This window comes from Rhinoderma darwinii, chromosome 1, assembly GCF_050947455.1.
Source record: "Rhinoderma darwinii isolate aRhiDar2 chromosome 1, aRhiDar2.hap1, whole genome shotgun sequence".
NCBI classification, from domain to species: domain Eukaryota; kingdom Metazoa; phylum Chordata; class Amphibia; order Anura; family Rhinodermatidae; genus Rhinoderma; species Rhinoderma darwinii.
The window spans coordinates 379991877-380016416 of NC_134687.1; positions in this window are offsets into that span (position 1 = coordinate 379991877).

Below are 24540 nucleotides of genomic sequence, written 5' to 3' on the forward strand. Positions count from 1 at the left end.
TGGTGGGCAGATAATACGCAGCTGTTCCTTCATTCCTTGCTCCTATTGTGAATCGCCATGTAGCGGCGGTTCACATTATTACAGCCTTCTCCCATTCAAGTGAATGGGAGAAAGCTGTAATACTGTGAACCGCTGCTAGAGGGCAATTCACAGTAGGAGCAAGCAATGAAGGAGCAGCGGCGTATTAGCACTGCTGTTTTTTCAAAACAGATGACCTGCAGCTTTGAAGAAGCAGCGCCGTACAAGCGCTGCTGATCCTTCATAGCCGGCGATCACCTGTTATAAAGGCACAGCAGCGCTAATACTCCACTTCTCCTTCATTCCTTGCTCCTACTGTAAATTTCCATGTTTCCGGTTCACAGTTTTGCAGCCTTCTGCCAATTAAGTGAATGGGAGAAGGCTGTAATACTGTGAACTGCCGCTAGAGGGCAATTCATAGTAGGAGCAAGGAGTGAAGCAGCAGTACTGTACAAGCGCTGCTGATCCTGCATAGCTACGGTCACCTGTTTTGAAGGCACAGCAGCGCTAATACGCCGCTGTTCCCTCATTCCTTGCGCCTACTGTGAATCGCATTTTAGCGACGGTGCACAGTGTTACAGCCTTCTCGCATTCAAGTGAATGGGAGAAGGCTTGTAATACTGTGCACCGCAGCTACACGGCTATTCACAGTAGGAGCGGAGACTGAAGGAGCAGCTGCGTATTAGTGCCGCTGTTCCTTCAAAACATACATTTCCGGCCGGTACAGCATTCACAGCAGGCAGGGCCCGGCAATTCATTTGAATTAGTATCAGCTCCTGCAATGCCTGCAGGGGCTGCCGCTCTACAATAAAATAGTGCCCTTCCCCCTGTAATATGAAGTTCGCTGTATAGTGCGCATGCCACAGAGCAAGCGCAGTTCACAGTTAGAAGGGCACCGCTTAGGAGATAGGGTTGGCTCCCGTACCTAGTCTCTTATGCTCTGGGTATGCCATATAGCACCTGTGTATGTGTCGTAAAGAGACAAAATGCTGCCCCCATAAAACTAGGGAACACATTAAAATAATAATTAAAAAAAATAGGCCCATAACTTAAAACACATCAAATAAAAAAATTTATAAAATAAATTGGGACACCTTTCCTTGAAGACCACGATAATATATACATGGGCGAAGAGATCCATCCTTCTTCTGGACAAAGAAAAACCTGGCTCCGGCAGGCGAATAAGAGTTTGTGATAAATCCCCGATGCAGGTTTTCTCTGATGTATTCCGACATGACTTGAGTCTTTGGCAGCTACAAAGGATAGACTCAACCCCGAGGAGGAGTTGACCTTGGAAAGAGATCAACAGGACCAGTCACAGACTCGATGTGGCGGCAACGTCTCTGTCTTTTCTTTACTGAAGATGTCTGCATAGGCCGAATAGCAAGGAGGCACAGAGGTGTAGCTAGGTTCTCCTGCACCCAGGGCAAAGATTCAGTTTGGTGCCACCCCCAACTTCTTTCCTGACATATTTGCTTTCTCTACCAATCAATGAGGTGTAATTTTTTTACAATTTTTTAAATGTAACTCGAGCATAAAACCATTTGTACATTTTACAAGCAATATAGTTACATAAAGTAGTTAACCTAACAATAAATTAAAAGAAAATAAATGAAAGAGGCCACACACAGCCCCCCTCTTGATAGCGCCACATAACCCCCCTTCTTGTAGATAATGCCACATGCAGCCCCGCTTGTAGATAGCGCCACACAGCCCCCCTCTTGTAGATAGTACCACACAGCCCCCCTCTTGTAGATAGCGCCACACAGCCCCCCTCTTGTAGATAGTACCACACAGCCCCCCACTTGTAGATAGTACCACACAGCCCTTTTGTAGATAATGTCACACAGCCCCCCTCTTGTAGATAGTCACAGTCTCCCTCTTGTAGATAGCGCCACACACAGCCCCCCTTGTAGATGGTGCCGCACAGCCCTCCCTTGTAGATGTTGCCACACAGCTCCCCTTGCAGATGGTGCCACACAGCCCCCCTCCCATCTCCTGAGGACACAGATACAATTGAATGTGGCAGTCGCTAGCACCTAGCCCCCCCCACTGTGCTATCGACGCTACTGGGCATGATGGTGCCCGCGTCGCCCGCCCCATAAATGTAATAGGCCGGGCGGCGCGGGTCCCGTAGCAGCAGGGGGCCCTCAGAGTATGGGGCCACAGCAACAAAACAGCTGATCGCTGCTGATAGGCGCACTGTATGCAGGGCGGCTTCAGAAGCAATCAGCTATAGTAGCGGCAGCTGTACCAGTGGCATCTCCCCTTCCATGCCCCGTCTGCCCCCCCCCCCACCTAGGCCCCTGAGGAGGTAGTCCCCGGCAGGTTCTGTGGCACTGGTGGTGCAGAGTATGATGACAGCTTGAACCCCACTGAAGGACTTGGCTGGAGTTCCAATTAAGGACTGGAACCTGCCGCAGCCAGGGAGGGCCCAGAAGCAAGGGATTAATGGAGACCGGCAACACATAGAAGGAGATCTGCTCTGAGTGAATCGTATTGGCCCACTATGGAAGTGCCCTGGTGGATATTCGATGGCAGCTGATGCCGACGAGGTTTTGCTAGGCTACTCAAACACAGTCCTGAATATCTCCAGAAAGATTTGCAGATTCGAAGTCTCTGGTCACTGACGCTCCCAATTGAGATTGGCCCATGTCAGTGCTTGGCCTGATAGGAGAGAGACTATGAATGCAACTTTGATCTGGTTGGTGGAGAAGTGGTGGGCATGCAGCTGGAAATGAATCTGGCATTGATTGAGGAATCCATGGCACGCCTTGGGATCCCCATCATACCTAGGTGGCAGTAGCAGGTGAATACCTGCAGCAGTAGGCAGAGGTGTTGCAGAAATCAGGAGACGTTGGAGGTGGGTTAACCCATTGCTGTGCAGCCAGGGAATTCATGAATTGCCGCATTTGATCCTGACGACTGCTGAAGTCCTGCATGGCGTCATAGAGCGCCTGTACTGTAGGTTTCGGATTGCCAGGGGAGTTGATGGCCTGGGCAAACTTTTATGACCAGCAGGTTGTGGACCCACTGGGCTACTCAACCGTTTTGGCTAAGGGCGTTATCTAAGTAGCCTCCCCGATCTTCACCCTTTAACCCCTATACAGGGATCTGGTTTTCGCTGTGGAGAGGCTACCAGGTTGCTACCTCTTGAGGTGGTCCCGGCGGAGTAGCTGCTGGCCAAGTGGAATAGAAACAGGCACTGACAGATATTACCTTGATGGATGGAAACTTCAGGATTGACACCGACAATAGGAGGCAGACTGACAGCAGGCAGCTGGATAAAAGCTGATAGTGGACCGCTGGAAACTTGTGGATAGCAGATAGTGGACAGCTGGACACAGGCAGGTAGCTGGACACTTGCAGACAGCGAATAACTGGATACTGGCTGACAGTGGCCTTTGTTTGTCCCCCCCTCCCTTTGTCAAACTCCTTAGATGCCACCATCACTACTGACATAGATGACACAATTAAAGGAGCTACTGAGCCCCCAAATCCATGCAAAATGACAGGAGACACAATACATATGCCAATATTTATGACTACTGTATGTCAAACAGTATATTTCTTCTAATTTGCACACATTTTTATATTTGTGTGCAAAGCTCCTTTTAACCAGGGTTGGGATTCAAATTTTTAACAACAGGTTTTCGACATACATGCCGGGGGGGGGGGGGGATAGGGGAGTCGTGCCACAGAAAATTACAATATTCCAAATGGGATTGTTCGAGTTTCTACGTATGTTCTTTGGGCTCACGAATACCCCAGCAAATTTTCAGAGACTAATGTAAATTTTCCTGAGGGTACTGAATTTTAAGTGCCTGCTCATTTGGATGACATCATTATCTTCTCGGCTACCTTCCCCGAGCATTTAGAGAGGCTGGATCTGGCACTGACCCAATTAGAAAAAAAATGGGCTGAAACTGAAACCCAGCAAGTGTCACCTGTTTTGAGAAAGTATTGCGTATTTGGGGAACGTGGTGACTAAACAAGGAGTCCAGCCCATGGATTCAAAGGTACAAGCAGTACAGCAGTAACCCATACCCAGAAATGTGATTTAACTTCGGGCTTTTTTTGGTTTAGTCGGGGACTACCGATGCTTCATACAGGACTTGACAATGTGGCCACTTCCTTGTATGCCTTGCTGAATGGGACTGCCCCCAGAGCTGAGAAGAGAAAAGCTATAGTGTGGGGAGCTGAAGCAAATCTTGCTTTTCAAGAGTTGAAGAAACAGTTGACGTGTGATCCAATTGTGGCCTATGCAAATTATTTTCAACCATTTGCCCTGAATACAGATTGGAGTTTGAAAGGACTTGGAGCCGTGCTGTCTCAAGTACAGGATGGGCGTGCGTGAGTAATCACCTATGCAACCAGTACTATGAGAGATGGTCAGAAGAATCCGGAAAACTACAGTTCACTTCGTCTGTAATTTCGGGTGGATGTGTGGGCTGTGACAGAAAAGTTTGCAGACATTCTACTGTGAGTGGAGGTCATATTATGGACTGATAATAATCTCCTTGTACATCTTGATGCCGCCTGCCTGTGAGCTTTAGAGCAGCGTTGGATGGCTCGACTTGGCAAATTCAAGATCATAGTGTGGTATCGGCCAGGCCAAAGCAATAGTCATGCTGACGCTCTATCCCGAAATCCAATAGACCATCCCAGCAGCCCTACAGATGAAGAATTAGAGGAATTTGAGTTTCCCAATTGTATGGCAAACGATAAAAGAGTGGTCCACTCTCATCATGGCTTGAGGAGTTCCCCTATCCAGAGTGCCAAACCGTGGGGAAGTCCTGTGACATAGTGAACTACCGGAGAATGGAGGGTTTGTCAGTGTCAGAACAAACAAGTGAACACTGTAAGAAGATGGCTTATCGAGGGATGCAAGAGACTCATGGTGGTGGGAAGATGGCTGCTCCAGCAGCATAAACGTTTGGCTGTGAATATAAGATAACTGTTATATAGGTTATATGCCTCCCCAAGACGGCCTGACGTGGCAGATTTTAATCCCAGATAGAAAAGTAATAAGATTAGTTGAATGGATGCACAGAGAAGGAAAGACATTTCGGGCCAGAAAAAACATTTGCTTGGCTGCAGCAATACTGCTTAGTGTGGCAGACCCAACTCAGGATCAGACCGCTGAGTCCACAGCACAGGCATTGTGGAAGAATTTAATTCTACCTTATGAGTGCCCTGCCCAGTTGCATTCAGATCACGGAGTTTGCTTTGAAGGAAGAGTGATTGAAGATCTGTGCTGGTTGCATCAAATACGAAAGATGCACACTACACCATACGATTCCCAAGGAAATGGTGAATGTGAACGATCAAATCAAACATTGTTGCAGCTGCTGAGGACTTTAGAAAAGCAGAAGAAGGAAAGATGGCCAGACTACATTGCTGAACTGGTGTGGGTGTACAACAACACGGTGCATTCAACTACTGGTTATTCACCTTTCCTATTGATGCTTGGGGGGAATGGCCGCTGTTCTCTGAGCAGGAAATTGCCTACCCCAAGTGGAGATTAAGAGTGGACCGCCCAGTATTGAATGGAGGGGCAACAAAGAAAGATACAAAAGATGTATGATATAGTGGCCCACCGACTCGGCCCTTACTGTCTCTCTCTGCCCTTGCAAGTCGAAGACCGAGTGCGCAACATAGGTGCAAGAAGGACCGGGAAATTTCAGTGGAGGTGTGAGTCCATCCCTTATGTAGTGGTCCAGCTGCCAAACCCTTACATTCCAGGTTTCGTGGTGAGGCCCGAACATGAACTATACACCAAAATATACTGCGGCCCTGAACCTCCGTGAGTCGAGCCAGGTATAGCAAATCCCTCCCCCCCCCAACAGAGAGGGTCTCTTTGGACAAAGAATAGTTGGCATCTCCTCGAGAAGTAACAGAACCAATGGAGAGAAGGGAAGAGTTGCCTGTACCTTCTGTAGAAGAAGAGAGCTCAGGTCCTGAAGAAGAGAACCATTCTCAGGTACTTCATTCTGAATGTTCTAATTTTGTCAAGTTGCCTTCCAGACATGGACTATGTCGTGTACGGCAACTGAAAATCCGGGGGAGAAAGTGTAACCGATGAAGATGACGACTATGCTGGGGTCGTAGCATCTGGACTGGTCAGCAGATGGTGGTGGTACACTGGTCAAGAGTGCTGGAATAGCAGAAAAGACCTGAAAAGGAAGTGGTGCGCACCGTTAGTTCTGGTGAGAAGGCAGGAGTACGGTTTAGGAGCTGTGCGAGAAAAACTGGTTGTAAGGAGAGCAGGAGCTTGCTGCAGAGAGTGCAAAAAAGAGATACAGCTGAGAGTCTGTCAGAGGGATTGCAGTGCTAAGAAGCTACCAGCCAGAGGTCAACATAGGAGCATAGGAAAGGAAACTGACCTGCTTTAACAGAACCAACACAGAAAATAGTACTGGAATACTGTTTGAACAGAGAATCTAAGTAAAAGTCCAAAACAAATTTAGAAGGAAAGGGCCCCCGGGGTGTGGAATAAGTAAAGAGTCCCAAGGGGTTTGAATATCACCATAATCGGAGTAAAATACTGTGGTGCGTTATAACAAGACTGAGATATTATACAATACCACAACTCTGGAAAATTCATAAAGAAGTTATAGACTGTTGTGCGAATGCTAGAGTAAGACCGCGTGTTTGGCGTTATATTACTGCTGTTTCAAGTTGTTTGCAACTGCTGCCAAAGTCAAGGAAGAAGAATCATTATATCAGTCTTTGCCTCAATTATTTCATATATTACACACTCACCACACTGCCGGATGACTGTTCAGAGGTCCCCTGATCCTCTGCATCGCGCTTCTCCTTGCTGATTGGAGCAGTTGCCTGTCACATGGTTATAGGCTATAACAATGTAACAGGCACCACACATTTTATTTAGAGCGCTTCCCTGTATTGCTAAGGAAAACACTCCGTAGACCCCAGCGCCCACACATCAAATATAACCAGCCATCCAGACTCAGTGCTGAGGAACTGCATAGAAAATGGAAAGTTATTCTATTATGAAATTGCGCACCCCCCTTGTCACAGTTTTAATAGCACCCTAGGAGGGTGCCTACCGCTACCTGCCCCTTTGTCCCGGCCCTGATGAAAATGTTCACATTCGTGTCATTGCTTATATTTTTAGAGGAGCCATGACAGATATGTTGGATCAAATATGATCTGACAAATCTTATTTACTTGTAATAAGTCCGGTTGCCGTTTCTGGATTGTATAGCGCAGCAAGGAAATGTTAACAAAGCTTAAATTAATGATGAATTATTAGATGTGCATATAGATCACATGATGTATTTTCTTTGTATACTATCATTACCACCACTGTATTAACCAAAATAATAATACGAACTGCAACCCACTTATTTCTGTTTATTTTTATACAGTATTTCAGAAGCTTTGTGTTAAAAATTGAAGAAACAATAAATGATAATACCCGAGTTGTGTTTTTAACAATATTAATTCAAATACAAGTAATGACATTTTAAATTCCATGTTAAAAGGGTTGTCCCATCTTAGAGTGAAGCCAACCAGTCTGGCTTCCCTTAGCCCCGTGCTTGTAACTTACCACTTCCCGTTACAGAAGTGGGACTCCGCTGATGCACACGGCTCTGTGTGTTCTTGACTCTGATCCTAAATTTCACCTTGACCTTGTCCTTCTTACTGTATTCTGCTTTTGTCTCGCTCCTTGTACCTATAGTACTACTCCTGGTTTTGACCCCTGGTACATCCTTTGTCTACGTCCTTCCTGATATTGACCCTTGGCTCTATTCCTGACTATGCCTCTGATCCTGCTCCAAACATCCCTAGGCAGCTGTTAGGAAACAGCTACTAGTCTAGCTTCTGAGCGGTTCTGGTTTTAGTTGTTGAGCCTATTCCACTTCTCTGTCTTTCTTCCTATCAGATTGAAGGGTGGAGTATTTAAATCTGGGTTGATTCTGTTTTCTTTGCTTGTGATTTTCCTTGTTTCCATGTGTTTGAGCAAGCTACTGACTATACCCTGTACCTTTGACTAATTGCACTTTTTGGAACTGGACCTCAGTTTGTCTCTGGATTACCCTTTGCTTACTGATTTGGACTTTCTGCTCCCGGCTGGTTTCAACCTCTGCAATCCCTGATATCCACTAGCTTTGTGATTTAGACTTTCTGTTTACCCTTGGGCTGTCCTGTTATCTGCTCTGGTATTGCCTGCATTGCACCTCTTATCCAACACCGAACTCTGTTAAAACAACCTGGGTTCTATGCGGCAAAGTCCAACCTGCCTTGTGGTGGGCTCTGGCGAAAACCATAGAGTAGCCGTAGGTTCTGATGATCAGAGTTGTGACGGATTTGGGGTTGCAGATTTATTTGCACGCTCACTCCTGACAGTCTCCAGCAGATTTTGGGGAATCGCTCACCTAGCAATTCCATAAACTTCCACCCTGGGAATTGCTCAACTGGTTATTCCATAACAGCAGCATCCCGGCTCCAATGGCTCCAGTGGCTACTCTGGGGACCATGTCCTGGGAATCCGACCGGGAAACGCTATACCTCCTTGCGGAGGTTAAGGTTGAGGAATGGGGAGATTACTTAGACTCTGCACCTTAGATTAATCAGCGCCAAATCTATTGCACTTTAAATGATTCACTTCTCTGGTGAGAAACTGAACAGTACAGCTACTCATTTCCAGGTTTGCATCGAAATTGTCAGAGAGTGGGAGCAGCTCCTTGCAGAAGCTCCTCAACCTGGTTCATAGATGAGGATGCTCTACTAGAGCATAAGGGCTTTAAATCATTCTGACCCTGCATTTAATTGTAGCTGGGCTCCTTCTCTCTCACCTTCTTCATCACCTGAATGGAGCAATTGAACTCCAGTTTATATAGAGCCAAAGACATAGACCCGGCCTCCTCTATTGGTACATGTAATATGCACCCAGTATACACTGTTGGTATACATAATACGCAGCTACTCGATACTTGGCATATACTGTAAGATGTATATCAGGGATCAGGAACAAGAGGTGCAGGTTCATTTCATACCATATCAGCTTTCGTCTGTATGTCAACATCTTTAAAGGGACCTGTGGAATGTAATCACATATAACATACTGCCCTTTAAAGAGTAGTTAAACGTTTAACAAACTTTTGACATATCATAGTGAGCGCTCAGCAGCTTAGTTTCTGTTAGTCTTTATCCGGAAATCAATGTATCGAAGGACAGGCTCATAGACTTTCTACTGAGACAATAGACACAAGAGCTGGTGAGACATTGGACTCATCCCGACATGTGAGACATTGGACATACCGCCAACTCCCGGGGGACCACAAGTGTCAGCAGGACATAGCGCAGACTGGGTCCTGCAATAGCTAGAGTGTGTCCAAACTTAGACAATACTCCAGATGCACCGCAAAAGGAATGGTGTTAGCCCACCTTCAGGTACTTGAGATACTTTGCTTTTTCTTGCAGAGCGCCAGTTAAACCCAAACAATGCTGTTTAGCATGATCAAACACGGACTGCTGGTGCGTAGGGTGCCGTGCGTTGCTAAGCAACTGCCATGACTCTTCACGCCCCCAGAAGCATGATGCTGAGGGAGGTCACACAGTGCCCAGCAATTCTGTGATCAGGCACACACCTATGGACGTGACGCCGTGAATCGACGTCATCTACTAACACCAGAAGTGAGGCAGACCGGTGCAAGGAAGAGACCCCATTCAAGGCCAAAGCTGATAGTGCCATACGTACATCACAGCCCGTTATGACTGGGAGCTAGACGTTAAGCTCCCCTTTGGAATATGTCTATTTTCCCCTGGATCTCCTGGTGAATTAAGTAACATGGTCTGAAGGAAACAAAGTAATAGGGCTAAATGTACAGGACTTATTTTGAGGGATCAAGTTCCTGATGGGGTCGTCCATGAATGGGCGATCACTCTATATGGTAGGGCAGGATAGGGAGTTAATCCGAAGACTAGGGCTCAATAGGGAATTATTGATCTCCCCTCCCTTCCTCTAGCCGTGACACCAGACCATTCCACTGTTCATGTACATGCAAAAACGGGTAAAACTGTTCCTTGTTTTTTGCTTAAACATGATGCCTAAACACGTACATTTTGATTAACGGGTATCCCAGGTGGGCAATTTGTTTCTCCCCTCCTTAGGGATACAAATGCATATGATGTTTAAATATCGATATTGTAGCTATCACCTGACTTTTAAGTGGGATAAACACATATCCTTTTCCCCCCACTTACATTTGCTCTTAACTTTAATTTTTTGACTACATTCTAGGTGGTCTATTATATGCATTATCAATTAAAATTGAAGTCTCATACTACATAATATTCACCCTCATGGTACTTTGATGACATTTGGTGAATTCTAGGGGTCTGTACCACAAACTGCTCCATTATCGGTAGTTTCTAATTAGAACTGCCAACTAATCTTATGTATATACAATAGATGGGCTGGTGTGGACTGCGTGCAGAGCTGCTTTCTAGTCCTATTCCAGCCTCCACAGTTGTCATCAGCTTTTGCACAGACTATTTAAAGTGTAGCTAAACGTTTGACAAACTTCTGACATGTCATAGTGACATGTCAGAAGTTTGTATTGGTGGGGGTCCGAGCACTGAGACCCCCACCAATCGCTAGAACGAAGCAGCTGAAGGGCTTGCGTGAGCACTGAGCCGCTTCGTGTCTGTATGGCTATTTCCGGAAATAAATGTATCGGTGTACGGACACAATAGAAAGTCTATGAGCCTGTACTACGATACATTTATTTCCGGAAAAAGCCGAACAGACACGCAGCGGCCGAGCGCTCACACGAGCTCTTCAGCTCCTTCGTTCTAGCGATTGGTGGGGGTCTCAGTGCTCGGACCCCCACCAATACAAACTTCTGACATGTCACTATGACATGTCAGAAGTTTGTAAAGCGTTTAGCTACACTTTAAATGGCTAACCCTTGTGTATGAGGGGCTCCAGAGAAGAAACGCTCCCAGTCTAAGTTGAAATCACAAATAAAGAAACATGTGGTTTGTCTCCAGCCACTGAAGGGATCTTGTTTTTGACAGGCATTCCATGAAGTGTTTCCATTAATTCAGCATTTCTGACAGACTTATTTTCCAGAGACACTGGAAATAGTGCAGTAGTGATAATAATAACATGGTAACTTTCCATTTGTCTCTTAATACGACATTTGGAAGACGAGCTATGGAAATCCAATGTTTAAATATATATTTAGTATTTTAACCCTTTAGGCGTTTCACAGGAATTAAAGCAAAGTATAAGTGAAATCTAAAAAATTTTTTTTTTTTGCTGAAATTCATTTGTAAATACATTTTTTTCTGTAACACAGAAGGTTTTACCAAAGAAAGGCATCTCAATATTTATTGCCCAGATTCTGCAGTTTTTAGAAATATCCCACATGTGGCCCTAGTGTGGTAATGGACTGAAGCACCGGCCTCAGAAGCAAAGGAGCACCTAGAGAATTTTGGGGCCTCGAGTTTTTAGAATATATTTTAGACACAATGTCAGGTTTGAAGAGGTCTTGTGGTGCCAAAACAGTGAAAACCCCCCAAAAGTGACCCCATTTTGGAAACTACACCCCTCAAGGAATTTTTCTAGGGGTAAAGTGAGCATTTTGACCCCACAGGGTTTTTGTAGAATTTAGTAGAATTAGGCCGTGAAAATTAATATCAACATTTGTGTCCACTAAAATGTTTAATTTTTTAATTTTCACAAGGGATAAAAGAGAAAAAACACCCCAACATTTGTAAAGCGATTTCTCCCGAGCATGGAAATACCCCATATGTGGTCATAAATGTTTTTTTTTTTTTAATTAGAAATTAATTAACCCTTTCAGGACTGATCCTTTTTTGCTTTTTCATTTTCGTTTTTCACTCCCTGCCTTCCAAGAGCCATAATTTTTTAATTTTTCCGTCAATAGAGCGGTGTGAGGGCTTATTTGTTGCGGGAGGAGTTGTAGTTTCTATTGACACCATTTAAAGTACCATAAAATGTACTGGGAAACTGAAAAAAAATTATTTGCGGGCATAAATAGGAAAAAAACGGATTCCTCCATTGTTTTTGGGGTTTTGTTTTTACGTCTTTCACCGTGCAGTAAAAACGAAAGCTTAATTTTATTCTGCGTCTCAATACGATTACAGTGATACCAAATTTATATTGTTTTTTTTTTTATATTTTACCACTTTTACAAAGAAAAGACTATTTGTTAAAAAAAAAAAAAATTGTTTTGTATCATAACATTCTGAGAAGCATAACTTTTTTATTTTGTGGTCGATTGAGCGGTGTGAGGGCTTATTTTTGGCGGAATGAGCTGTAGCTTTTATTGATACAATTTTATGGTACATACAACGTCTTGATCAATTTTTATGAAAAAAATTTAGAGCTAAGGTGACCAAAAACCAGCGATTTTGGGGTTTTAAATTCTTTATTTCTTATGGTGTTCACCGTGCGCAATAAATTACGTTTTACTTTATTCTGCAAGTCAGTACAATTACGGCGATACCATATGTATATAGTTTTTTTTATGTTTTGCAGTGTTTGCAAAATAAAATTTATTTTCTGTGTCACCATATTCTGAGAGCCATAACTTTTTTATTTTTCAGTCAAAAAAGCTATAGTTTTTGGTGGTACTATTTTGGGGTACATGCAACTTTTTGATCACTTTTTATTCTATATCTTGGGAGAGGTGGTGTCAAAAAATAGTGATTCTGGCACAGTTTTTCATTATTTTTTTTGCAGTGTTCACCGTGCGGGAAAAATAACATTATACTTTTATAGTTGGGGTCGTTACGAACGCGGTGATACCAAATGTGTACCTTTAACGTTTTCATTTTTTTCCTATAATAAAAGACTTATTATAGGAAAAAAAACTTTTATTTTTACACTTTTATAAAACATTAACTTTTTTTTTTAACTTTTTACACTTTCCTTTTTGACCTGCAGCACTGATCGCTGCTAGAATACATTACACTACCTAGTAGTGTAATGTATTCCAATGGTCAGTGTGATGTCACAATCACTCTGACAGCAAGCATATGAGGACCAGCCAGAGGCTGGTCCTCATAGGATTCCATACATGGCAGACCGGAGGCCGTTGTCTGGCGATGTGCTACAAACCCCCTAAATGTGGCGATTGCAATTGAACGCCGCATTTAAGGGGTTTATTGCTGAAATCAGCGACGATGAGCCGCTGATCAGCAACACTGGGGTGTCAGCTGTCAGGGACAGCTGACCTCCCAATTCCCGATGCACACTATCGCCAACAGTGTGCATCGGGAACGACAGTGACTTCCTGTCCCTCTGACAGGAAGCCTATCACCGGAGGCTGGTCCTGATAGGCTTCCGTCCATAGCAGACACGGAGGCCATAGTTTGGCCTCCGTTCGCCATGCTAACCATCGGCAAACCCCGCAATTTCAGAGCGGGGTCTGTCGATGTGTTAGAAACCCCTAAAATGCAGATGACAAAATCAGCGGCAAAGGACCGCTGGCCGGCAAGAGTGGAGTGTCAGCTGTCGGAGACAGCTGACCTCTCGGTTCCCGGCGCACACTGTCCTCAACAGTGTGCACCAGGAACGACTCAGTAACTATACGTCCTCGTGCGGGAAGTAACCTCCCGCGATGACGTATAGTTACTGAGTGGTGCGGCTAGGGGTTTACAAATGAGTAAGAAAAATGTTGGGTTTATTCAGACGAGCCTATTAGGCCATGTTCAGATGTGGCAGAATTTTTCCGCTGCAAATGCTGGTGCAGATTCGGGGCAATTACGCAATGAATCTGCACCAACATTTGCATATTTGACAGGTAATTCAGACGTTGCAGATATCACAGTGGACTTGCCAGAGATTTCAGTTTTTGCATTGCAAAGGCCGAAATACACAGTGAAATTCGGCTTCTTCTCCGCAAAATAATGAGCATGCTGCGGAGGGAAACTTCTGCACCGCAACCTAAATTCCGCACAGTTATTTTCCGCAACATCTGAACTAAGTTTCCTAAAAATATATAGAAACCAATGTAAAAAACGGCTTCTGCAGAATTGCACTGAGGACTGTCCGCAGCGGAATTCAACAGCAATTCCGCCACGTCTGATTGTGCCCTTATACATCCGTGTGCTGTCTGTTTTTTTAGGAATCATGCAATTCAATTCATGCTTTCGGTACAGGACAGTATTCCCGCGGGGAAGCAGGGATACCTAGCGTCATACAGTGAGGCTGGGTTCACACGACCTATTTTCAGACGTAAACGAGGCGTATTATGCTTCGTTTTACGTCTGAAATTAGGGCTACAATACGTCGGCAAACATCTGCCCATTCATTTGAATGGGTTTGCCGACCTATTGTGCAGACGACCTGTAATTTACGCGTCGTCGTTTGACAGCTGTCAAACGACGACGCGTAAATCGACTGCCTCGGCAAAGAAGTGCAGGGCACTTCTTTGCAACGTAATTTGAGCCGTTCTTCATTGAACTCAATGAAGAGCAGCTCAAGATATACGAGCGTCACAGACGCCTCGCATAATACGAGGAGGAGCTTTTACGGCTGAAACGACGCAGCTGTTTTCTTCTGAAAACAGGCTGTCATTTCAGCCGTAAAAGCCTGCTACCGTGTGCACATACCCTGAAGGAAATAAGTATTTGATCCCTTGCTGATTGTGTAAGTTTGCCCACTGTCAAAGACATGAACAGTCTAGAATTTTTAGGCTAGGTTAATTTTACCAGTGAGAGATAGATTATATATATAAATATTATTTGCATTGTGCACAGAGAAATAAGTATTTGATCCCTTTGGCAAACAAGACTTAATACTTGGTGGCAAAACCCTTGTTGGCAAGCACAGCAGTCAGACGTTTTTTGTAGTTGATGATGAGGTTTGCACACATGTTAGATGGAATTTTGGCCCACTCCTCTTTGCAGATCATCTGTAAATCATTAAGATTTCGAGGCTGTCGCTTGGCAACTCGGATCTTCAGCTCCCTTCATAAGTTTTCGATGGGATTAAGGTCTGGAGATTGGCTAGGCCACTCCATGACCTTAATGTGCTTCTTTTTGAGCCCCTCCTTTGTTGCCTTGGCTGTATGTTTCGGGTCATTGTCGTGCTGGAAGACCCAGCCACGAGCCATTTTTAATGTCCTGGTGGAGGGAAGGAGGTTGTCACTCAGGATTTGACGGTACATGGCTCCATCCATTCTCCCATTGATGCGGTGAAGTAGTCCTGTGCCCTTAGCAGAGAAACACCACCAAAACATAATGTTTCCACCTCCATGCTTGACAGTGGGGACGGTGTTCTTTGGGTCATAGGCAGCATTTCTCTTCCTCCAAACACGGCGAGTAGAATTCATGCCAAAGAGCTCAATTTTAGTCTCATCTGACCACAGCACCTTCTCCCAATCACTCTCAGAATCATCCAGATGTTCATTTGCAAACTTCAGACGGGCCTGTACATGTAAACACCAAAAAGATATCCCCATATGCTATAATAAAACAAGATCAAACGTATCTTAGAAAAAATACAAAATGACTTTATTAAGGACAGACAACACAGTTGATCAAGACGATTTTAAAAAAATAACCACCCATAAAAACAATGTACAACAGTACACAGAAGACAGTGTTGAATATAAGGCAGGGCAAACAATGGTAGTATAACAATATCAACGACTATAAAGTATGTATACTGATAATAATCACCATAACAAGGGCCTATAAAATAGTCACAAAAATTGTAAAATCACAGTCATGGAGAGGAACCTCATTGAGACCTCAAGATACGCATACCAAAAGACCCACCATGCGCCATTCCACTGCCACAACACTGTCAGAACACCCCAACGCGCGTTTCGCACCTGGCTTCGTCAGGGGGTGCTGAAAGAGTGTGATCAGAGGATTTAAATAAGGGGTACACAGCTGAACGGTGTACCACACTTACTTGTCCATAGGATGTTCAGCTGGCGCCTGCACGAGGAGAGGCAGCACCTCAATCACGCAGTGCACGGCGTCCGGAAGTGAGCAGTGCGCAACTGCACAGAGCCCAAGTCCATGTTGCGCCGTGAACTACATGATGAACGGCCCCCCGCCCCGCGCATGCGCACAACAACCACAGACCACCGCATCCATCTTGGAATAGGGCAAGGCAACCGCAATTGCCCATATCCAAGAGATGGAGAGCGGTATGAATACATGAGCGCTATTCACAGTTAGAATATATTTATATATGTTTACTACATTACAAAATAGCAAAGGCATTCTAGATGAGAGTATATTTAGACATCCTGAAATGTACGGAAATAACATAAATCACACATTGGTTCCGATAGATCAAATACAGGCAACAGTATATCATGCAATAATATAGATGAACAAAGTGTACAGAGGGGGACCCAATGCATGCCTAGGAGCCCACTGTGCACACCAGCTAAAGATATTAATGTGAAATATCACCATATATATATATACATATATGACCAAACATCATACCTGATTAGTTAGATGGATAAAAATATATGAATGAAAGAAAAAAGTGTAGAAATAAAAATATAAATTGTGACATAAGTGGTTTAAATGCATACATGACAAACAAGTAGATGTATGAAAAAATGCACATTTACAGTACATGTATATAAAGACAAAATAATCCTATATATTACAAATTGTAAACGTGCATGAACACTAATGTGAATATATGGCCATATGCATACACATATGACCAAAAATAAAAATAGATGTATGTGTATGAATGGACCAAATAGGTCACAAAGGAATATATATATGTGAGTGTGAAAGAAAATATATAATATATGATAATAAGAGTGCAATTAGAGCACAAAAGTGAGACATCAAGAAAGATAATTCAAATAATACAGAAAAAGTGAAAAAGACATATGAATAGAAAAAAGCATATGATAATCAAAAACGTGTTAGAGCAAAACATCCATCAATGTGGTAATGCATTCCTGAAATTCCAGGATAAAAAAACAATCCACTCCAAGAATGCCTGTATCAGACCATGAACAGAAATGTCGCTACTGATACCTAATGCGATCATCGCATAACCACAGAATCAAAAAGAAGAAAGGTTAAAGAACCAAACATTATATTGCAAATGTAACCTAATAAAGTAAACAACGAAACCACATTAGTATCAAAACATATAAGATGACTTCCATAATGTGCCTTCGATGCACCCATACACCTCAATATAGCCATGCACCTCATGCGCCTCCAATATAACCGATACAGTCCACTCTGAAAAGACAAGCAAGCAAAAGTTAAATAATAAATCCTCCCTACACACAAAATGATAAAACATAACAGAGGTTGGCACCTATTAGAAATTTATAAGAATGGAGCGAAACTAATCATTTCATTAAGCCCCTTAGGAAAAACGGTTTGTAGTTTCACTATCCATTTGCATTCACGTTGGGCAAGGATTCTCTGAATATTACCCCCTCTATTTCCTAGGGAGATCTTATCAATTCCCCTGAAGGTGAGAAGTCTCCAATTACCTTGATGATGGTCACGAAAATGACGAGGTATCGGTTTAAGTTTGCTTAACTTTTCAGGATCGTCAGTTTTCATAGCGCCCTTTATGTCCCTTACATGTTCAAGGATCCTCACACGGAGTTCTCTAGAAGTGAGACCCACATATATCAGTCGACATGGACAAATGGCATAATAAACCACAGCAGTTGAACGACAAGTGATGTTGTGACAGATTTTATATTGTCTTGACCCAGAAGAGTCACTGAAATCTAGAGATCTAGTCATAAGGGAACATGCCCCACAGTCACCACATGGGTATGAACCCCACTTTGGTCCTTTGGAATTGAATATAAAGCCTGAGGTAGGAGCTACATAATGACTCTTAACTAATATATCCCTTAGATTACGTGATCTACGTGAAGTCATAAGGGGATAATCTGATAGCACTACACTCAGATCCATATCAGTGTGGAGAATTGGCCAGAACCTCTCAAAAATCGATTTCATTTCTCTCCATTGGGCATGATATCCAGTGATGAACCTTACCTCTTCATTACTGTTCTTTTTCTTAAATTTAGGTATAAGTAGGTCACTTCGTTGCGTATTTTTGGCTCTCATGTATCCTTGCTCAATATCCATAGATTTGTAACCTCTAGCACGAAACCTGTTTGAGAGGTCAGCGGCCTGATTCTCAAAGGCTGATTCTGTGGAACATATCCGACGTGCTCTTAAAAATTGTCCCGTTGGAACTGCTCTCAGTGTCTGTGGAGGATGAGATGATTTGGCATAAAGGAAGGAATTGACTGATGTACTTTTCCTGAAAATATCAGTGACAATTGATCCATCTATGTCACTAGTGAGTCTAATGTCAAGAAACTCAACATCAGTGCGACTTATTTTAGAAGTCAAACGGATGTTGAGCTGGTTGACATTCAAATCCTCAAGAAACTTGTCAAGCTTCTCTTTTTCACCATGCCAGAGAAATAGTATGTCGTCGATGAAGCGCATCCATATCAGGACGCCTCCATCATCCGCATCAGGCAACTGAAGATTCTGCTCCCACCGGCCAAGAAAGAGGTTGGCATATGAGGGCGCACAAGTGGCCCCCATTGCCACTCCCCTCTTTTGCAGAAAATATCGATCCTTGAAAAGGAACAGATTGTGATGTAAAACAAAATCCAATAGTACAATCAAAAGATCGATAAGATCGGATTCCAAGTTGGTCCCATTTAGATAAAACCTAGCGGCTTCAATACCATGTTTATGTTCAATAGAGGTATAAAGTGACTCCACGTCGCATGTCACAAAGAAGTCATCATGACCCATGTAAACCCCCTCTAACCTATTCAAGACATCAGTGGAATCACGAATGTACGATGGTAATTCACAAACAAGGGGTTTAAGATAATGGTCAATGAAGCGACACACAGTTTCACATAAACCTCCATTGCCCGAAACTATCGGTCTTCCTGGAGGGTCCACTAGATTTTTGTGGACCTTAGGGAGCAGATACAGGGTTGCTAAAATGGGTTTATCAACAATGAGACCATCAAGTGTGGTTTTAGGTATAATATTGGATTCAAAAGCCTTCAATAGAATTTGATCTAATTGGGTTTTAAAACTACCTAGAGGACATCCATCCAATCTTTGATAACATGACACATCATTGAGCTGTCTAAAGGCTTCTCTCTCGTATTTGTCAACAGGCCACAATACCACATTTCCACCTTTGTCAGCTGGCTTAATAACCACTGATTTCATTCTTTTAAGTTGTTCAAGGGCCTCCCGTTGTGCCCTATTCAAATTATCATGTGTACGATGTGAAGACAATTTACTCAATTCATTGGTAACCAGTCTCACAAAGGTGTCGACTGCGGGACACATGGACAAAGGAGGAAATGTGGTAGAGCGCCCCCTGACTCCCACCGGGAATTTAGGTTCAACAGTTAGTTCTTGTTCTTTTAAAAGCTCATCAAGAGCCCTGAGGGCCTGTTGTTCATCCTTTCCTGTGAAAAGTTGCACATCATATCTAGAAAAGTGCTTTTTGAAAAGCAGTTTCCTAGCAAAAAGGTGTACATCCTTGACAGCCTCAAAGAAATCAAAGTTAGATACTGGAGAGAAGGTCAAACCCATTCCCAACACTTCCAACTGTGCCTGCGTTAATATCTCATTGGACAAATTAATTACCTTTAGTTGATCTTTGCCTGTCTGTTCCTGAGGTTCATCCCTCCATCTAAAGGCTTGTTTCTTTTGTTTTTGCCCATTAGATGTCCAGTGTCTTGCTCCCATCTTGGGCGTTTGCCTAAAAAACGACCAGTTGATGGTCCTTCATTAGAGGATGAGGATGTATAACCCGATCGTGATCTAGATCTTGATCTTGACCTCATAGATTGTTGCCAGTTCCACCTAAAGACACGATCATTTTGGTAATCGGAGAGATCACGCTGAAATTTCTTCATTTTAAATTGTTGGATCTCTTTTTCCCATTTAAGAAATTCACTATCTAATTCCCTTTCAAAGGTGACCATCTCATCTGCCGTCATCTTTGCCTTCAGATCTTGCTGTAGTGGTTCAATTTCACTCTCAAGTGCTTCAAGGGTCTGTTTATCACATCCTATCAATAACTCTAACATCGTTCTGGAGCAGACTTTACATGCATCTTCCCACCTCTGTCTGAATAGATCGTCATCAACTGGAAATGAAGGTGTAATTTTAACTCTCAATCCCCTAGGGATGATATCCTTACTGAGGTAATGCTCCAGAGAAGCCTTGTTCCACCATGTTCTAGTCCGCTTTTCCAATAAGAATTTTAAACGTAACTGAATATCTCTATTCAACGGTGCATAGGTGCCAACCTCTGAATGTATATCACTTTTAAAAACATCTGACAACTGGGTGACCCAATTTTGGTCACGACCACGATAATCCATACCAGGACCTGTATTCACCAAAAAGACAATAATTAAGCCAAAAAAAGAATACCTATAAATTCAAGGTCATATATCAATGAATAAAGTTGCATATATGGGACCCCATGCATAGTAAACACCAAAAAGATATCCCCATATGCTATAATAAAACAAGATCAAACGTATCTTAGAAAAAATACAAAATGACTTTATTAAGGACAGACAACACAGTTGATCAAGACGATTTTAAAAAAATAACCACCCATAAAAACAATGTACAACAGTACACAGAAGACAGTGTTGAATATAAGGCAGGGCAAACAATGGTAGTATAACAATATCAACGACTATAAAGTATGTATACTGATAATAATCACCATAACAAGGGCCTATAAAATAGTCACAAAAATTGTAAAATCACAGTCATGGAGAGGAACCTCATTGAGACCTCAAGATACGCATACCAAAAGACCCACCATGCGCCATTCCACTGCCACAACACTGTCAGAACACCCCAACGCGCGTTTCGCACCTGGCTTCGTCAGGGGGTGCTGAAAGAGTGTGATCAGAGGATTTAAATAAGGGGTACACAGCTGAACGGTGTACCACACTTACTTGTCCATAGGATGTTCAGCTGGCGCCTGCACGAGGAGAGGCCTGTACATGTGCCTTCTTGAGCTAGGGGACCTTGCGGGCACTGCAGGATTTTAATCCATTACGGCGTAATGTGTTACCAATGGTTTTCTTGGTGACTGTGGTCCCAGCTGCCTTGAGATCATTAACAAGTTCCCCCCGTGTAGTTTTCGGCTGAGCTCTCACCTTCCTCAGAATCGAGGATACCCCACGAGGTGAGATTTTGCATGGAGCCCCAGATCGATGTCGATTGACAGTCATTTTGTATGTCTTCCATTTTCTTACTATTGCACCAACAGTTGTCTCCTTCTCACCCAGCGTCTTACTTATGGTTTTGTAGCCCATTCCAGACTTGTGCAGGTCTATGATCTTGTCCCTGACATCCTAAGAAAGCTCTTTGGTCTTGCCCATGTTGTAGAGGTTAGAGTCAGACTGATTAATTGAGTCTGTGGACAGGAGTCTTTTATACAGGTGACCATGTAAGACAGCTGTCTTTAATGCAGGCACCAAGTTGATTTGGAGCGTGTAACTGGTCTGGAGGAGGCTGAACTCTTAATGGTTGGTAGGGAATCAAATACTTATTTCTCTGTGCACAATGCAAATAAATATATATCATTTTGACTATGTGATTTTCTTTTTTTTTTTTATATATATATAATCTATCTCTCACTGGTAAAATTAACCTAGCCTAAAAATTCTAGACTGTTCATGACTTTGACAGTGGGCAAACTTACAAAATCAGCAAGGGATCAAATACTTATTTCCTTCACTGTACATAACTATGATGCTAGGAACCCGGCTCCCTGAACTGTGTTTGGTCCAGAAAATGCGGCCGACATGCGGTCCGCATATCACGGACCAAACACGGCCGTGTGAATAAAGCCTTACATTTGTATAATACAGAATGTGACCCAGCTGCTTGATCTCTTTTTGAGGATAAGGGTGATTCATGTTATTCAATTACTGATTGGTATGGAAAAACCCATCAAAATTTTAATGCAAAATACTGTCATTGTTTTGTGCAGTGATACAAACAGTACATACAACCTAATCATTATCTTGTGTTAAAGGGGTTGTTCCAGAATCTAATCTGATTGATGAGGGTTCCTACGCTCGGGCCAGGCCAGCCTTAGGATAGATGGCGCCCCGTGTGAAATGATCTTTCGGCGCCCCACCCCCATCATTAAAAAACAAATGCCCCATAAAAAAAATTTATAATGCCCCTTTGGTGCCCCCATACAGTATAATAATAATAATAATATTTAATAATATAATATATTGCAACCCCTTCAAGGACACCGTATTTTGTCCTCTAATTGTGCCCACAGTATTATGCCCCCTGTAGTACCCCTATACAGTATAATGTCCGCTTAGTGGCCCCCACACAGTATAGTGCCCCCTGGTAGATTTTTCCATACAGCCTCCCTGTAGACAGTGCCATAATCCCCCACCTCCTCCTTGTAGATCGTGCCATATAGCCCCCCACCTTCCCCTTGTAGACAGTGCCATACAGTCCCCCACCTCCCCCTTGTAGACAGTGCCCCCAAACAAAACCAAAAATTGTACTCACCTAGGACCCGTTCCCACGGCGAACTGAGCTGCTCCACGATGGGATCCTGTAGCCTAGTACAGAGTTTCCCAACCTTTTAGGACTCGAGGCAGCACTGGGAAAATAAAATTTCTTCAGGGCACCCGTACCAAAAATTGGTTCGAGAAAGACAGAAAACAGATTAAAAAAAAAAAGGACTACACTCGTAGGGTATGTTCACACACGTTTTTTGTAAGGCAAAAATACTCTGCCTCAAAATTTCCTCAGGAACTGACAGCGTTTTTTCTTAAGCCATTGAAGCTAATGCAAAAGACGCAGGAAAAAAAAAGCACCAAACGGGCGACGCAGGTATTTTCTGCCTCCTATTAATTTCAATTGGGAGGTCAGAGGCGGAAACCACTTGAAGACCATCAGCCCCCCACTCAAAGTAAATCGACCATCAGCCCCCCACTCACAGTAAATTGACCATCAGCCCCCCACTCACAGTAAAATGACCATCAGCCCACCACTCACAGTAAAATGACCATCAGCCCACCACTCACAGATTCCCCCTGTAGCTAGCGCCACACAGCCCCCTGGTAGGGAGCGCCACACAGCCCCCTCATAGGTAGTGCCACACAGCCCATAGCCCCCTTGTAGGTAGTGCTACACAGCCCACAACCACTTGTAGATATAACCCCCCCCCCACCTTCCTGTAGATAGCGCCACTGTAGCTCCCTGAAGGAGCCGAATCCACGTGTGGCTGGGGATTCCGCTCCTGGAGCACTCCTTGATGTCTCTGTCCATTTATGGACAATGACGTCATTGGCTTCTCCTGGAGTGGAGTCCCCGGTCATCGAGTCGCAATGCTGTGGACAGGGATTCCGCTTCAGGAGTTTCCCCTGATGTCACTGTCCAGAGACATCAAGGAGTGCTCCAAGAGCGGAATCCCCGACCACACGGGTATTCCGCTCCTGCAGGGAGCTACAGTGGCGCTAGTAGATAGCAGAGCAGGGAGATACCTCCCTGTTAGACGGAACTAAAACGTGGACAGCACAACACTACTCCGGTTTTCTTATAAATCTTTACTTAGTGAATAACCGTATAAACAAATGAAATCAGCAACAGTATAAGTTCAACAGTCTATTTATCTTTCAATGGCTCCACCTGATATCAATCTCTGTCCTTTACGAGTCTCCGGACGCTACAGGGTAATAGCGGCGGGCCTGGCTGGGGTTCTGTAATCGGCTGAAGGCTCACCTTGGCCAGTTAGTCCACTCTTTGGATCGTTGAGCCAAGGGTGCTTCTCCCGTGTAATGGCGGCAACCTAGCCACCGTTGTCCCCAGTCTCTCACTCAGGGTACCAGATAGCAGTCTGCTGGATATGACTCCTAGGTTCTTCTTTTCTCACAACAGTCTGGAGCTCCTTATCCTGCTGCTCTCTCTTTCTTGCTGTTAACTTTAACTTTCAATATCTCTTCCCTGAGCTCATATCTCATTCTCCTTCTCTCTCTCTCTCTCTCTCTCTCCTTCAACATGGCTGCTCCCTGTCCACTTGCTAATCCCTCCACTGTTCCGTTTTTAGCTCCTCCCCCTTTAACCCCACGTTTTCATGTCCAGTGTAATCTGTCCAGCAACTCACTGCAACTGCTCTACCACCATCTAGTGGTCACTAACGATATAACAGGCATTATACAATAGTAAGTAACAAACAATGCTTCAACCTCCTACACAAATAGGAGGAAGGGGGGGGGGGAGTAGACAGACACCCAAGGGCTGACAAAAGGGGGAAACAGAAGGGGGCTGGGACCCCTGTGACTGACGTTGGGAAGGGGACTATTACCCCTATCGTACAAGGGAGCTGGGACCCCTACGATATCATGGGTACGGAGGAGGCTGATACCCCTATCACCCAAGGGGGCTGGAACCCCCATAACCAGTCCGGTAAATGTGGGGAGTGGGACCCCTTCC